This window comes from Pongo abelii, chromosome 7 (genome assembly GCF_028885655.2).
Source record: "Pongo abelii isolate AG06213 chromosome 7, NHGRI_mPonAbe1-v2.0_pri, whole genome shotgun sequence".
Classification (NCBI taxonomy): domain Eukaryota; kingdom Metazoa; phylum Chordata; class Mammalia; order Primates; family Hominidae; genus Pongo; species Pongo abelii.
The window spans coordinates 145027730-145046090 of NC_071992.2; positions in this window are offsets into that span (position 1 = coordinate 145027730).

Genomic DNA, 18361 nt, shown 5'->3' on the forward strand with positions numbered 1-18361 from the left:
GAACCAGAAGTTGGAGCAGGCAAAGTCATTTTTCTGAGTTGACACAATTGAGAGGGGGCAAAGGTGGGATTTATACATCCACCTGTCTGACAATAACCCAGCAGCTTCTGGCTCTACAAATCAAAATTAAACTTTTTTCAAGAGTGAGTCTGATTTACCCTCTAGCTCTGATGTTAACTTTTGCATTATGAAAAGGTTTATGACAGTGTTACATGAAAACTGGTGCCATACTCTACTCAAATGATGTCTATTCAACAAGAGCAAGCACTAGCTGGCATACACCTTTGGGTGCCAGTAGATCTGAAAGTGTCAGGTAAAACAGTCTTGATTGGCAGCTGTTGCCTTGTCCAGCTGTCCAAAAGATAGGGGGATGAAGAGCAAAGTGGCCAAGCTGGCACCAAATATTTCTGCTTCTTTTTTATGCTGCCTGAATATCAGATAAAACTGTTAAGTAACATTGTCTTTAAAATAGGGGCACTCCTACGCAACTATCAAAAACTCCCCCTTTATTATGTAGTAGGAAAAAACTGGTTTCTAGGTGAGGTGTCTGGTTTTACCCTCAATCTGTTGTTAACCTGCTATGTAAACTGAGACTAGCCACTTGGATTTTAAGGGTTCAATTTCGTTATTCATAAAAACCCTTCAGTTTTGTTTGATGACCAAATGTGAGGGTGTATTTGAAAGTTATTTGAAATGTATAAAGTACAATAGAATATAAAAATACTGGGATTTTAGGTACTTGACAGGTAAAAACAATTATCTGAGTGCTGTAAGTAAATGTGGAGGGTTTGGGTAAAATTGCAGGAAGAGAACAAAACTCAACAGAGCAGATTAGAGGATATGTTTTCTTCTACAAACATTTGCAAATCATACTATTACATTAAATAGCAAAGTGTTGCACTTCTGTGAAATCAACTTGTTTGTTCTGCTAGTATTTTCAAATTGGCACAGATTTTTTTTTTTTAATTCCAACTTTTATTTTAGATATAGGAAGTACATGTGCAGGCTTGTTACATGAGTATATTGCACACAGGTAGTGAGCATAGTACCCAATAGGTAGTTCTTCAACCCACAGCCTCCTCCCTTCCTCCCTCCCCTCAACACCCCTGCTAATAGTCTGCAGTGTCTATTGACCTCATATTTATGTCCATGTGTGCTCAATGTTTAGCTCCCACTTATACTTGATAATAAGCAGTATTTGGTTTTCTGTTCCTGCATTAGTTCTCTTATGATTATGGGCTCCAGCTTCATTCACGTTGCTGCAAAAGATATAATTTCATTCTTTTTTATGGCTGTGTGATATTACAAGGTATATATAAGTACCACAGTTTCTTTGTCCAATCAATCTACCATTGATGGGCACCTAGATTGATTCCATGTCTTTTCTATTAGAAATATCATGGCAATGAACATATGACTGCACATGTCCTTTCAGTATAATGATCTATTTTCCTTTGGGTATATACCCAGTAATGGGATTGCCGGATTGAATAGTAGCTGTGGGCTGGGCACAGTGGCTCACACCTGTAATCCCAGCACTTTGGGTGGTTGAAGCGGGCAGATCACCTGAAGTCAGGAGTTCAAGACCAGCCTGGCCAACTTGGCAAAACCCTGTCTCTACTCAAAATACCAAAATTAGCTTGGCATGGTGGCACATGCCTGTAATCCAGCTACTTGGGAGGTGAGGCAGGAGAATTGCTTGGACCCAGGAGGCAGAATTGCAGAGCCAAGATTGCAGCCCCTGCATTCCAGCCTGGGTGACAAGAGCAAGACTCCATCTGACAAAAAAAAAAAAAAAAAAAAAAGAGTAGCTGTGGTTTAAGTTCTTTGAGACATCACCAAATTGCTTTCCACAGTGGCTGAACTAATTTACATTCCCACTGATAATATGTGAGCATTCCCTTTTCTCTGCAGCCTCTCCAGCATTGGTTGTTTTTTGACTTTTTAATAACTGCCATTTTGACTGGTGCGAGATGGTGTCTCATTGTGGTTTTGCATTTCTCTGATGACTAATGAATATGGGCATTTTTCATATGTTTGTTGACTACTTGTATGTCTTCTTCCGTTTATGTCCTTTGCCCATTTTTTAATAATGTTATTTGTTTTTTGCTTGTTGATTTATATACACATAGGTGCTGAATATTAGACCCTTGTTGGATACACAGTTTGCAAATATTTTCTCCCATTCTGTAGGTTGTTGGTTTACTCTGTTGGTGGTTTCTTTTGCTGTGTAGAAAGTTTTCAGTTTAATTAGGCCCCACTTGTCAATTTTTGTTTTTGTTGCAATTGCTTTTGGGGACTTAGTCAAAAATTATTTGCCAAGATTGATGTCAAGGAGGGTATTTCATACATTTTATTCTAGGATTTTTAGAGTTTGAGGTCTCACATTTAAATCTTTAATCTGTCTGGGGTTAATTTTTGTATATGGTGAAAGGTAAAGGTCCAATTTCATTCTTCTGCATATGGCTAGTCAGTTGCTTCAGCATCCTTTATTGAACAGGAAGTCCTTACCCCATTGCTCGTTTTTGTTGGCCTTCTTTAGGATGAGGTGGCTGTAGGTGTGCAGCATTATTTTTGAGTTTTCTATTATGTTCAGTTGTCTATGTGTCTGTTTTTGTGCCGGTACCATACTGTTTTGGTTAATGTACTCTTATAGTCTAGTTTGAATTCAGGTAGTGTGATGCCTCCAGCTTTATTCTTTTTGCTTAGGATTGCCTTGGCTATTCAGGCTCTTTTTTGCTGGCATATGATTTTTAGAGTAATTTTTTCTAATTCTGTGAAGAATGATGTTGGTCCCCCTTGAGAACTGGAAGAGGACAAGGATGCTCACTCTCACCACTCCTATTCAATGTAGTACTGGAGGTCCTAGCCAGAGCAATCATGCAAGTGAATGAAATAAAAGGCATCCAAATAGAAAAAAAAAGGAATCAAACTATCTTACTTCACTGATGATATGATTCTATATCTAGAAAATCCTGAAGACTCTTCCAAAGACTACTAGAACTGATAAACAATTTTAGGATGGTTTCAGGCTACAAAATCAATGTGCAAAAATTAGTAGCATTTCTATATACCAATAATGTCCAGGCTGAAAGTCAAATCAAGAAGACAGCCCCATTTACAATAGCCACAAAGAGAATAAAATACCTAAGAATTCATCTAACTGAGGAGGTGAAAGATCTCTGCAATGACAACTACAAAACACTGTTAAAAGAAATCAGAGATTACACAAATAATCATGAATTGGAAAAATCAACATCATTAAAATGACCATTCTACCCAATAATTTACATTTTTTTTTTCATTTTGACTGGTTGGTTTTTTTCTATTCTACACCCAGATATCAACTGAAAGGTTAAGCCCTTCTTATCAACTTTTCTTGGATGAGGGTGGTGTCATTTCTAAGGAATACAAATGACGCAAATATATTGTTATTTGAAAATTATTTTTCATGGAACAGTAGATTATTTATGAGAGATTGTGGGGAACAGTTTTGACTCACTAGCATTGGAAATTATGATGCCAATTGAGTGCCTATGTGGTGAGCATAAAATGTTAGAGTTCAATGGAACTCCCAAAATTATATAATCTAAAACTCTCATTACAGGGAGGAAAAAAACTCATATTCAGAGAGGCAAAATGGAAAAAGAGAACAAACGTTTATGAAGCATCTTGTCCCTTTCTTGCTCTCTACAACTAGCTGTGGTTTCTTCATCTTTTAATTTCTTAGTGGAACTTGTTCATTTCCCTTTTTTAGTGCTCATCTCTCTATGTATAGATGGATGATCCTCTACACAGACTCAATAGAAAATCTTCATGTTTAAAGATTTTCCCATTAAAACCCTAGAGTCAGCATTGACTAGCATTGCTTATGGGGAGTCATACAGCAGCTGGATATTTCAAAGGATAAGATTCATTCTTGTGATACCATGTTTGTATCAATCTTTCCTCTTAGGTTGAAAGCTTCCTAGAGGTAGCCACAGTTCTTGCTGCTCTACATTGCCAGATTTAATCCTCACCTCAATTCTATAAATTTGATAACACTGATAAATGTCATAATGCAACATTTAAATAGAAATTTCAATTTTCTTATAAAAGTCAGGAACATAGAAACAGACCCTCCCACTTTGGTGACATAGGCTTTTAGGAGGACAATTTAGAATGCATCCATTTCATTTAAAGAAGTCATTGCCGTCTGAAGTTTATGCATTGCACAAATTTGGGGGAAAAAAGCAGACAAAGAAATATTCAAAATAAGAAACATTTATTGGACATACCTTTATATAGTCACAGTGGAAAATCTCTTATACTTTAATGACTGAATTTTCCACAATGTGAACAAAACTAAGAATCTTTTATATTCGTTCAGCATTGATTAGTCTGATATAAACATGCATAAAGCATATAGTGTTGAGTTGTCAAAGGGCAATGAATAAAGTTTGATACATAGTTTGCAAAGATGACCTCAGTAGTTTTTCACATCCCAGAACACATGTTCCTTTGCAGTGTGACCATTCCTTTCATCAAGTTGTGGCACATATATCTTGTTCCCTGGAATCTGGGCTGGCCTTACACTTCGCTTTGACTAAGTGAATGTTTCAGATGAGACCCTGTGTAACTTGCAAACCTAAATTCCAAGAGGTTTGTAGCTTTTGCTCTTGTCCATTGGGAATGCTTCCATCATCCTGTGAAGAAACCTGATCTAGCGGCCCTGAGGAGAGGCTATGAGGAGCAGTGATAAATCATCCCAGCTGAGGGCCCCTGGACCAATTAATCCAAATCCAGCCTCATTCACCAAAAACGTGAGTGAGGCAATCTTGGATTATCTAGTCTTTGATGAGCTACTAGGTATGTAAGTGATTTCAACCAAGACCAACAAATGAACTAACCAGCTAAGACCAACTCAATTTGTTGGGCCACAGGATCATAAGCAATTGATTGTTATATTAAAAGTGACAATGTTTTAAAGTGTTTTTTAATACAGCAATAGAGAACTGATATACCTAGCTCCTTCCAAGTAAGGTCTTTGGCTTAATTCAACAAACATTTATTGGTTTTTATGGCCACATCTATACCCTAGTCAGGTGGATATTGGTCATTAACACTAGAAATAAGCTTTAGTTGTGCCTGAATATTATGTATCTGTTACAGACTTAAATTAATTATTAGTCCAAGATTACAAAAATGAATACACTGGGATGATTTGGAACAATGGATAATTTTCTCCCTTCATTGAATTTCTGCTTATTTTGTCATCCATAATTATCTTTAATAACCAGGTTATACTTCTTCTATGAAAGAGAGTTTTTTTTGTTTTAAAGTTAATATTGTAACTATATAAAAAGTTGATATTAGAAACTACTCTAAAATAGAATTTAGAGTTAAGTTTTTGCCTTTTTTCCTTTGCTTTTCTGACCATTATTAATCAGCCCCTTATATAATTATGTTTCAATATGTCACATTCTATTCAAATGTGCCAGCTTTTCCTGTTCTTGTCCTAGTCTATAACTGATGCAATTTGAGGGCAGTTGAAAAGCTATCCTTTCTTATAAAATTTCCAACATTGGTATCTACATGTGGGAAATGTTAGGAAACTTACAATCATGGGGGAAGGAAAAGGGGAAGTAAGAAGCTTCTTCACATGGCAGCAGGAGAGAGAATGAATGGGGAAGTGCCACTTTCAAACCATCAGATCTTGTGAGAACTCACTCACTATCATAAGAACTGCAAGGGGAAAATCTGCTCCCCATGATCCAATCACCTCCCACCAGGCCTCTCCCCTGACACATGGAGATTACAATTTGACATGAGATTTGCGTGAGGATGCAGAGCCAAACAATATTATAGCTCTTTGTATTTACTTCCTGTATAAAACAGACTGTAAACTGTCTTGAATGCAAAGTATCTAGAATAATTTTCAAAACATACTCAGCAAAAGGAAATGTAAAAATATTTGCTGACTTAAATTGAATTGAAAGCTCAAATTACCCGAGAGTATTTTCTTCATGTTTTTTAAACTGAGCTTGTTTCCTTTGTGTCTCCCTGTAAGGGCCTTTGACTGTATTTTCAATAACAACTATAAGAGAATATGGCTGTGAAGATAGCATTTTCCATCTCTCCCTCAAAATAAGAATTTGAAGGCCATTTGCAAAAGAGGCCATTTGCAAAAGAGGCCATTGTTTGCTGACAGTGGCAAAAGGTGCTGTCTCTGAACCTATGGGACAGACTCACTCCTGCTACAGATCTTTGGACCATCATACCCACTCGATGTCCACCTCCCAATCATTAAGCCCCCTTGAAAAGTCAATTCCTCCTCATGAACTAAGAACTTGGTCTTCATTGACTCTCTTATTTGAAAACTATGAAGAGCCTCATGTTATTTGAAAGATTTGACAACTGGTAGTATGCAACCCTCCCTCTCCCTGGACACCTTTCTTGGGTTCAAGATGAAGTTACTACTCTTCCTCTCAGCCATTTCCTAACTTTGGGGGTTGATAGAGGATGAGTCTCAGCATACTCAGACCCTATCTTTAACAGTTGGAGAGAGAAGTTAGAGCCCTTGAATCTTAGACACACATACACACACACACACTAAACAAAATCAGACACATATTTCATTTTTAAAAATTTTCTGAAAGCACAGAAACTATTAAAAAATAAAACCCATGATCTGTAATTCCAGCACTTTGGGAGGCTGAGGCGGACAGATCACTTGAGGTCAGGAGTTTGAGACCTGCCTGGCCAACATAGCAAAACCCCATCTCTACAAAAAACACAAAAATTAGCCAGGTGTGGTCATACTTGCCTGTAATCCCAGCTACTTGGGAGGCTGAGGCAGGAGATCGCTTGAACCCAGGAGGCAGAGGCTGCAGTGAGCTGAGATCGTGCCACTGCACTCCAGTCTGGGTGACAGAGTGAGACTATCTTAAAAAAAATTAAAAATAAAAATAGATAAACAAATAAAACCCATGCCCCTAACTAATGTAAATCACAAATAATATTTTGTTAAATTTGCTGTAAAATTTGACTTATTAGGGAACAGAACATGCAAGATAAACTCGAAGCCTCCTTTGTTGTTCCCTCCAATCTCATGGCTCCTCCTCCCTCCCATAATATAACAACTATAATAAATTTGATAACTTTTCTTCCAGGCCTGGCTTTATACATATGCTTCATGTATATGTGCCCATAAATAGTATTATTTATTAAATGTTTATAAATAGCATAGGATTGTATTTAACATTATTCAATTTGATTTTTTTTCTTTTTACTCACGCATATTAAAGAACAACTCATGCTAATACACTTACACTTAACTGATTCATTTTAGTTCATCATAATCTATTACTTACTTTCTTAGATTGTACTATTCATGTCATTGTTCCCCTGCCACTAGATATTTAGATTGCGCCCAACATTTTTTGCTATTATCCATAACATTGCAACAAAGGAACAAATGCTGTATTGGGTATGGATTTCTCTAGGATATAAAACTAGAAATAGACTTGTCAGGTTCTTTGTTATTTTAACTTTTCACAGATACCCCTGCACTTTCCCTGCCTCTTACCATTCACCAGCGCTTCTCTACTGCCACCCAAGTAACAATTCTTTTTTTTTTTTTTTTTTTTTTTTTTTTTTTTTTGAGACGGAGGCTCGCTATCGCCCAGGCTGGAGTGCAGTGGCGCGATCTCAGCTCACTGCAGGCTCCGCCCCCTGGGGTTCACGCCATTCTCCTGCCTCAGCCTCCCGAGTAGCTGGGACTACAGGCGCCCGCCACCTCGCCAGGCTAATTTTTTGTATTTTTAGTAGAGACGGGGTTTCACCGTGTTAGCCAGGATGGTCTCGATCTCCTGACCTCGTGATCCGCCCGCCTCGGCCTCCCAAAGTGCTGGGATTACAGGCGTGAGCCACCGCGCCCGGCCCCAAGTAACAATTCTAAAATGCAAATTGGTCCTATCCTGAAATATTAAAATCTATTAGTGACTTCTTAGAATCAGTAAGATTTGGTATAAGCTTTTAAGCCTGACATTCATGACCCTTCATGACACAGACTACCTGCTCCTCCAGGTGTACCTCATTCACACTGTATCCCCCAGCAGTATTGATTCAGTGCCATTTTAGGATGTCACAATGGAGTGTAGTGCCCTTGTCCCTTGCACAAACGCCTCCGCCTGCCTGGAATTTTCTGTCTTTTCCTTGCTAGTATCATTATACCACTCAAAACTTATCATAGGTCCACCTTCTTCAATAATAATAATAGGCAACATTTACTGAGTATTTGTCATGTGCTTGAAATCACTCTTTGCCAATTTTTCTTCCTGACAAATACTTTTGCCTCCTCTTATTTGAAGATATTTACAAGTCTTCCCAAGTAGAGTTAAATACTTCCTCCCCACAACCTCCATTATTTTGTCTCTCTATATATTTATTATTGAATCTATACAAGGAACAATGATAGTAATCATGATGTTTTTCTTTTATTAATTGCCTGCTTTTAATTGTACCACTCACTTCACTTGTATTTTCAGGGACTCACTGCAATATTCATATTTGTAACCCTAGTACTCAGTGTAGGGTGAGGATGTTAAATAAATGTTAAGTGTACTGTAATAAAGTGTCTTTTCCTTTCCTGGAAGATCTCACATAGGGAAGAATTTGTAATAAGTTCTAACCACTGAGCACTTCTATTACCACTAACATTGGTGGCATAGGCACTTTGCCAAATGTGAGTTAAAAGTAACCTTTTGATGTTGAAACTACCCCTTAATAACCAAATAATGAAGCCACAAAAGGTTCACACGTTTCATGCTTCTAGTTTCACTTACAGATCACATCCTTCCTTTCCCAGAGTTGAATACTTCCTCAAACTCATTTTGACTTGGATAGGTTCCAGTTTCCAAAATTCATTGGTAACAAAAAGAGGGGATTAAAAATGTTCTGCTAGATTCCTTTAACTAAAACATTAAATGAAGTTAAAAGAAAATAAATTACTATCTATCTCTGGAGTCTAGCCTGATGCCTCACACAAAGAAATACCGACAAGCTTGTTTAGGAGAGACTCATTTCATCTTGGTAAAACAGAACTGTATACTCAACTGTGGGCAAGAGAAGGAAAGAAGAGAGTCAGAAATAAGCAGAACATTTAGAGCAGGCATACTTAGAAAGGTCTAGTGGGTCAGAGTATGCCTGATGAAATATCAGGACTCTAAATACTCCGAACATTCCCTAGCATCACACCCAGAATCCCTGGCAGGAAGCTAACAATTCAGGAATAGGCAAAAGAGACCTAGCAACAAACAGTAGGAACAATCCCTAGAGAAAATTATATAATCTTTGACCTTTTGGTTCCTTCCTATGTATGACTTCCTTTTAGGGAAGCTATCATACTTTGTGATCTACAGCCAATTGGAATCCATAAGTAGATACATCTGTTTTGTGTACATTGTGGAAATGCCTTGTGAATTAATTATTATTGTTTTATGAATAAAGATCCCTAATGGTATCTTTCCAAAAGCTCATACTCAAAGAGCACTTGTCAAACAGAAATATTTCATTATTAAATATTTTTTCTAAAACATCACATTATAATCCATAAATAGGTATAATTATTATTTGTCAACTAAGAATTTAAAAAAGAAAATAAAATTTTCTCAAATTGGGAAAGAATTAATGCCCAGCATGTCAATGACTCAAGCACATTGACAGTGGACTAAATGTCACATTAAAAATCTACTGAGCTCTTGTCCTATAAGTTAGCAATTTTGGTTCTTCTGCACACGAAAACAGATAAAATAACTACCATTTTTTGAATACCTACTTGATATCAGGCACTTAACCGAGACATAGTCCTACTATATACCAGACACTTAAACAAGTCATCTCTAATTCTTACAAGACAGCTATAAAATATGCATCACCTGCTCACCCCATCGTCTATTTTAGAGATGAGAAAACGGAGAGTAAACAGTTTGTGAAAGTTGCTAAGCTGGTGGTTATGATGCAGTGCCAGAACCAGAATTTAGGTCTAGGGAAATCTCAAAATCATATTACTTTTTACAAAAATCTCCAACATCAAAGCTGGACTCTATGCCAACTGTGAATGAATGACACTTTGAAAGAGTCAGCAGGAACTGTTCGCATGACACAGAGTGACAGTTTCCTCTTCAGCCCAGACCCCTGGTGGTGATTTCTCTTTCTCTTGAGAGATAGGACAGTCTACTCTGTGATCAAGATACACACGATGTTATAAGCTGCTTTTAGAGAGTGATGTAAATGCATGAGTATTTATTAGTAACTGATAGTTAAAAAAAAAAAAAAGAAAAAGAAAAAAATAGGCAATAGGAAGCACAAATCTGCAACTAGTTAAAGTGGGATTCCAGCCAGATTGTAAAACGATAAGGCTGGAGATATGACTTTCAGTTGCAGAAAGTAAGGCAAACTCTATTATGTGCTCAGTGTCTTCCATTATAAAAATAAAATATTCAGAGAGGGAGAGAGAGAGAGAGCAAGAAAATAGGATAAAGTGTGCTAAGTAAAAGCATAATGGTCAAATGTTGGGCTTCAACTGTTTTTGTTCTGATACTAGCTATGCGAAAACAATACTGGAGCAATTTACTTAAATTATGGTGGTGGAAAACGTACCTCATCTCTCTGGCATCCAGTTCTCTCATATGTAAATTAGAAAAAAAGTAACTATTCTTAACTCGTAGATCTAAGTGAGAATTAAATGAGGTAATACAGGAAAAAGGCTTAGAACAGCCTCTGGCAATACACTAAGCACTCAGTAAATGTTAGTTAGAATCTTAGTCTAGACTAGCATGTTGAAATTAATGTTGTTTTGTGGGTCAGAAGATGAGAGTTCAAACGTGAGCATAGAGCCATTACCCAGAGACATCTACATTTTTTTCATTTGTAAAATAAAAATATAGGTGCAAAAAATCCTTTAAGCTTTAATCAGTTATAATTCTCTGCTTTTACTGTATTTAGACACTTTAATTCCTTTCTAGAAATATATATGGTCATTTCTAGGTATCAATGGGGGACTGGTTTCAGGACCTCCCATGGATGCCCAAATTCGTGGATGCTCAAGTCCCTTATTCTTAATTGCCTAGTATTTGCATATGAGCTCTCCACACTCTCTGTAGACTTTAAATCATCTCCTGATTACTTAAAATACCTAATGCGATGTAAATGCTATGTGAATAGCTGTTACACTGTACTGTTAAGGGAATGCTGACCAAAAGAAAAAAAAAATTCTGTACATATTTGGTACAGACACAAACATTCACTTTTTTCCAAGTATTTTCCATCCATGGCTAGTTGAATCATCCACAGATGCCAAACCCATGAATACAGAGGGCCAACTGCATTGCAAACTGAAAACCAGAACAAACCAAAACATGAAAGCATCCAAAAATATATTAAGCTGGTAGATAGAAAGATAGCTTAATGGGAACATGCTCATAGTATAAAGATTTTTTTTTTTAAGTGCAACTCAAGGTTTTCTCAGGATTAAAAGAAATAAAAACCTGAAACCAGCCCAAAGTTTGCATTTCTCATTCTGAGAAAAGAATTTCCCGATATTGAACTGTATGACATTTAATGACACATGGTGAAAATTTTATAGTAGGCCATACACCTATGAGTGACTCATAGTGTATTTTCTAGAAGAAAAAACAGTGCCCTATAAACCAAGGTAGGCCTTCTGAGAAAATGAGGGGACTAAGAGTTGGTACTGCTTCTGGAGATTTGGAAAGCCGGTTTGATGACTGTTTTCCAAGTTGTAGTCACCATTTTTGGCCTCTGTATAGTCACTGTGGTTTAATATCACATTAATTAGGAAACAATTATGTCATACATAAAGTGGAGCTCAGGAAGTTTTATGGTAACCGCGTAAGTATACCCACTTACAATAAAAACTACTTATGCTCGAATGTAGTGACTCGCGCCTGTAATCCCAGCTCCAGGGAGGCTGAGGTGGGAGGATTCCTGAGGCCAAGAGTTCAAAGACCAGCCTAAGCAATGTTGCGAGACCCTGTCTCTACAAAAATTAAAAAAGAAAAAAAAAAATTTGGGCGTAGTGGTGCATGCTTGTAGTCCCAGCCACTTGGGAGACTGAAACAGGAAGATTGCTTGAGCCCAGGGGTTCAAGGCTGCAATGATTCATTGTCACACTACTGCACTCCAGCAGCTTGGGTGACAGAGTGAAACCCTGTCTCTAAAAAACAACCTAAAAAAACTACTACTTAGCATATATTTACTTCTCTGCTTTCTTGCTTTTAGAACTAGAATTTTAGAGATACAGTTGAAATCACAGTGGCATTTATCTTATTTTCATCGTCTTTCCATTCAGTCTGGGACAATTATTATGCTAAACTCAGTGTCTCTCCTACAATACAGCAGCAGATATAACTCCTTGGTCAGTCAGAATAGAAAGAGTATGGTTTCATTTTAAATATTTGCATACATTGGTTTTTCATCAACAAAAGTTTAAATTTCAATGTTACATTTCTGAGATCTATTTATGTTGATACAAATGTTAGGTTTAACCTTATAAAATTGCCAACAATCCACTAGTTCCGACTTGTACAAACTTTCATGCGCGTCCATGTGAAGAGACCACCAAACAGGCTTTGTGTGAGCAACATGGCTGTTTATTTCACCTGGGTGCAGGCAGGCTGAGTCCGAAAAGAGAGTCAGTGAAGGGAGATAGGGGTGGAGCCGTTTTATAGGAATTGGGAAGGTAATGGAAAATTACAGTCAAAGGGGGTTGTTCTCTGGTGGGCAGGGCTGGATCTCACAAAGTACATTCTCAAGGGTGGGGAGAGTTACAAACAAACTTCTTAAGGGTGGGGGAGACTACAAAGTACCTTCTTAAGGGTGGGGGAGATTACAAAGTACATTGATCAGTTAGGGTGGGGCAGGAACAAATCACAATGGTGGAATGTCATCAGTTAAGGCTGTTTTTACCTCTTTTGTGGATCTTCAGTTACTTTAGGCCACCTGGATGTATATGTGAAAGTCACAGGGGATGCGATGGCCTGGCCTAGGCTCAGAGGCCTGACATTCCTGCCTTCTTATATTAATAAGACAAATAAAACAAAATAGTGTTGAAGTGCTGGGGCGGCGAAAATTTTGGGAGGTAGTATGGAGAGAGAATGGGCGATGTTTCTCAGGGCTGCTTCAAGTGGGATTAGGTGCGGCATGGAAACCTAGAGTGGGAGAGATTAAGCTGAAGGGAGGTCTTGTGGTAAGGGGTGATATTGTGGGGATGTCAGAAGAAACATTTGTCGTATAGAATGATTGGTGATGGCCTGGATACGGTTTTGGATGAATTGAGAAACTAAACGGAAGATACAAGGTCCGAATAAAAGGAGGAGAAAAATGGATATTAAAGGACTAAGAATTGGGAGGACCCAGGACATCCAATTAAAGAGTACCCAAGGGGGTTCAGCGTAATTACTTGCTTGGTTGGCAAGTTTTTGGGCTCTATCCTTGAGTTTTTTTATGTTGTCATACACCAGGCCAGATTGATTTAGGTAAAAACAACAATCCTCATTTAAGAATATGCAGAATCTTCCTTTTTCAGCAGTGAGTGAGTCAAGGCCTCGGCGGTTTTGGAGGACAACTGCAGCTAAAGAGTCAACTTGGGCCTGGAGGACAGATAAAGTTTGTGATATGTCTGTGATGCTAGCAGAGAAGTCATTAGACAGGCTACAGAAGGTCGTGACAGAGGTTGAAATGCATGCTATTCCAGTACTGAGAGCAATAGTGGAGGCAGAAAGTCCTAAACTGACCATCAAGGGAATTAGTGGAATAACTCTTTTTTTGTCGTGTCGGTGTCATGAGGGGAATAGGAAGCTCTTTGGTCCCATTTGCAAATTGAATTTTGGGGGTAAGGAAGACTAGTGTGCATGTGCCTGTCCAATTAGCAGGTAGACACATGTAGGTAGAGGATCCACAGAGGAAGGAGAGACCTTGTGCGAGGCAAAACTGGAGATGTAAAGTAAAAAGATCAGAAGGAGTGCTGAAAGGGGTGTCTTGTATCCAGACTCCTAGGGATCCAGCTAGGGTGGCAGCTGTCAGAGGTTGTAATGGGGACTGATGGGGTAACTGCGTAGAGGGTGAGGTTCGATTTTCATGGCGTATGAGAAAACGTTGAGTGTCTACGAGTAAACTTTCACTGTTATTTTCGGGGCTGGGTATAGGTAAACAAGAAAAGGGCCTGGGAGGAGAGTCTGATGAGCAAGGGGAAGGTAGCCAAGGATGGAGTGAAATACAGGGCAAGTGTCTTCCAAAGCAATAATTACTGCTAATGTTTTTAAGTTTGTCAGTATTGATAGAGGGCTTGTCTGTAATATGGAGCTGGAAGGCTCCAATTGTTTCAGTGATGTGTATAGTTGGACTTCGGAGATGAAGAGTAAAGGAACATCGGGAACGTGAAAGATTACCTAGGGGAATTCCAGTGGGTCTTTGCCGAGAGATACATAAAGGAGCTGCCACAGGAATAGTAGTTTGTGTTGTGAGAGGTCCAAATATGGGGGGAGTAGAGTTAATATAAAGAGAAAGGTTTTTTAAATAAGTGCGAAGGAGGGCAGCAGCTTGCTGATGTGAAATGTCTGGGGAAGTCTTGCTGGACCTGTCTAGAAAGTAAATGAGTTCTTCAGGAGGGTAAAGGTGAGGGCTGTTAAAGGAAGTCCGGAGGTGTAGGGAGACAGGAGATGTTGCCCAGTCTGTCTGTAAGGCGGGGACAGCTATGTAGGCACTGGAAGAAAGGGAAATGTGAAGCCAGCAGTTGTTCGCTAAGGAGGGATTAGAAGCAGCTAGGAGAGAATGGGTAAGGTTGATAGTGTGGTGGAGATAGCTGGGGAGAGGTAGAGGGTGGCATAAGAATGGGAATGAGAAGAAGAGTGAGTATAAAAGCAAAGAATAGAACTTCATCAGGGTGGAAGTACTGGAGGGTGCCCTGCCAGCAAAGATCATCTATCCACTCTAAGAGGGAGTTAAGAGTGGCAGTTTGGGGATAGCACCAAGAGATATCAGCTGTGATGGCTTGAAGAAACAGTGTAAACCGGCAGTGTAAACAAGAGCAGGGCATGTATGAGTAGCTGAGAACGGAGAATAGGAGTATGACTAGACAGAAGATAGTAGGGATGACAAGTTATTTGGGGGCACAGTCTAAGTTGGTCTCGTGTCTGGAATGAGACTGGGGCCTAATAAAAAGGAGCGTCTATACAGGAGCTTAAATGGGCTGTACCCTGCAGCATTCTGAGGACAGGCCTGAATTCTGAGAAGGGAAAGTGGTCAGACATGAGGGCTAGGCTAAAACAGTAAGGTCAAGTTGTTTGGACAGAAAGGCTACAGGATGTGGTCCTGGCTCTTGTGTAAGAATTCTGACCGCACTAACCATGCCTAGGAAGGAAAGGAGTTGTTGTTTTGTAGAAGGTGCTTGGGTTTGAGAGACCAGTCGGACACGATTGGCAGGGAGAGCATGTGTGTTTTTATGAGAATTACGCCAAGATAGGTAACAGATGAGGAAGAAATTTGGGCTTGATTGAAGTAATGGGGGCTGTCTGTGAAGCTTTGCGGCAGTACAGCCTAGGTAATTTGCTGAGCTTGATGGGTGTCAGGGTCAGTCCAAGTGAAAGCGGAGAGGCTGGGATTAAGGGTGCAAAGGAATAGTAAAGAAAGCATGTTTGAGATCTAGAACAGAATAATGGGTTGTAGAGGCAGGTATTGAGGATAGGAGAGTATATGGGTTTGGCACCACGGGATGGATAGGCAAAACAATTTGGTTGATAAGGTGCAGATCCTGAACTAACTTGTAAGGCTTGTCTGGTTTTAGGACAGGTAAAATGAGGGAATTGTAAGGAGAGTTTATAGGCTTTAAAAGGCCATGCTGTAGCAGGCGAATGATAGCAGGCTTTAATCTTTTTAAAGCGTGCTGCAGGATGGGATATTGGCATTGAGTGGGGTAAGGGTGATTAGGTTTTAATGAGATGGTAAGGGGTGCATGATCGGTCGCCAAGGAGGGAGTAGAGGTATCTTATACTTGTGGGTTAAGGTGGAGGAGGGTTAAGGTGGAGGTATCTTATACTTGTGGGTTAAGAGGAGGACGCAAAGGAGGCTTTGGATTGAGAAGAAAGGCAGCAATGAGATATAGCTGTAGTCCAGGAATAGTCAGGGAAGCAGATAATTTAGTTAAAGTGTCTCAGCCTAATAAGGGAACTGGGCAGGTGGGGATAACTAAAAAGGAGTGCTTAAAAGAGTATTGTCTAAGTCGGCACCAGAGTTGGGGAGTTTTAAGAGGTTTAGAAGCCTGGCCGTCAATACCTACAACAGTTATGGAGGCAAGGGAAACAGGCCCCTGAAAAGAAGGTAATGTGGAGTGGGTAGCCTCCATATTGATTAAGAAGGGGACGGGCTTACCTTCCACTGTGAGAGTTACCCGAAGCTCGGCGTCTGTGAATGGTCTACGGGGCTTCCGAGGCGATCGGGCAGCATCAGTCTTCAGCCGCTAAGCCAAAAAGGAGTCAGTCAGAGAGCCTTGGGCCAGAGTTCCAGGGGCTCTGGAAGTGGCTGCCAGGTGAGTTGAACAGTCTAATTTCCAGTGGGGTCCCGCACAGATGGGACACAGCTTAGGAGGAATCCTGGGCTGCAGGCATTCCTTGGCCTGGTGGTCAGATTTCTGGCACTTGTAGCAAGCTCCTGAGGGAGGAGGTTCTGGAGGAACGCCTGGCCACTGCGGTTCAGGCGTTTGGAAGTTCTTGTGTGCTGGAGATGTGGCTGGGGTTTGTCTCACAGTGGAGGCAAGGAATTGCAACTTTTTTCTATTATTGTACACCTTGATGGCGAGGTTAATTAAATCCTGTTGTGGGGTTTGAGGGCCGGAATTTAATTTTTGGAGTTTTATTTAATGTCGGGAGCAGATTGGGTAATAAAATGTATATTGAGAATAAGACGGCCTTTTGACGTTTTAGGGTCTAGGGCTGTAAAGTGTCTCAGGGTTGCTGCCGAATGAGCCGTGAACTGGGCTGGGTTTTTATATTTATATTAAGAGTAAATTGCTGGGCAGGTGGGGGAGGGCTAGTCACAGAACGAAACTGTAAGCCGGACCAGGTATGAGGAGGGAAGGTGATAAAAAGATTATAGGGTGGAGGAGCGGAGGCTGAGGAAGAATTGGGACCTAGCTCGGTCTGGCGAGGAGGGGAGAGGTCAGATGGGTCTGTAGAAAAGGAAGATTAGAAAGACTCAGCGACGCTTGGGGTTGGGACTGAGGGCACAGGCGGGAGGGAAAGAAGGAAGATTTGGGATGAGTTGCACTGGGCACAGAGACTAGGAAGGGACTGATGTGTAAAAGAATGCCTGGACGTCAGGCACCTCAGACCATTTGCCTATTTTACGACAAGAATTATTTAGATCTTGTAGGATGGAAAAATTGAAAGTGCCGTTTTCCGGCTATTTGGAACTACTGCTGAGTTTGTATTGGGGTCAAGCGGCATTGAAGAAGAAAATAAGATGCTTAGATTTTAGGTCAGTTGAGAGTTGAAGAGGTTTTAAGTTCCTAAGAATACCACAGGGGATGCGATGGCCTGGCCTGGGCTCAGAGGCCTGACACAAACAGCAGTACATCTTTTTTTTCTGTTTAATTGCTGTATTATGCTCTGCAACTTTTAAAATATACCTCCTTGTTGAGTCTAATATATATATATATATTTAATTTCAGCTTTTATTTCAGATACAAGGTTATGTATATGTGTAGGATTTGTAACATTCATATATTCCACCCACATAGCATAATATCCAGTAGGTAGTTTTTCAATCCATAACCCCCACCTGCCCCTTCTTGTAGTCCACAGTGTCTATTGTTCCCATGTTTATGACCATGTATGCTCAGTGTTTAGTTCTCACTTATAAGTGACAACATACAGTTTTTGGTTTTCTGTTTCTGCATTCTCTTAGGATTATGGCTTCCAGCTCCACCTATGTTGCTGCAAAGAACACAATTTCATTCTTTTTATGGTTGTGCAGTGTCCCGTGGTGTTTAAGCACAACATTTTCTTTAATCCACCACTGATTGGCACATAGGTTGAATCCAAGTCTTTGCTATTGTGAATAGCATTGTAATTACCATACAAGTGCATGTGTCATTTTGGAATAATGATCTATTTTCCTTTGGGTATATACTGGGTACGCTGGGTAGAATGGTAGCTCCTTTTTAATTGCTTTAAGAAATCTCCAAATTGCTTTCCAGAGCGGCTGAACTCTGGAAGTGTATATACATTCTCTCTCCTCCTCAGCCTCTCCAGCATCTGTTGTTTTTTGACTTTTTAATGATTGCCATCCTGACTGGTATGAGATG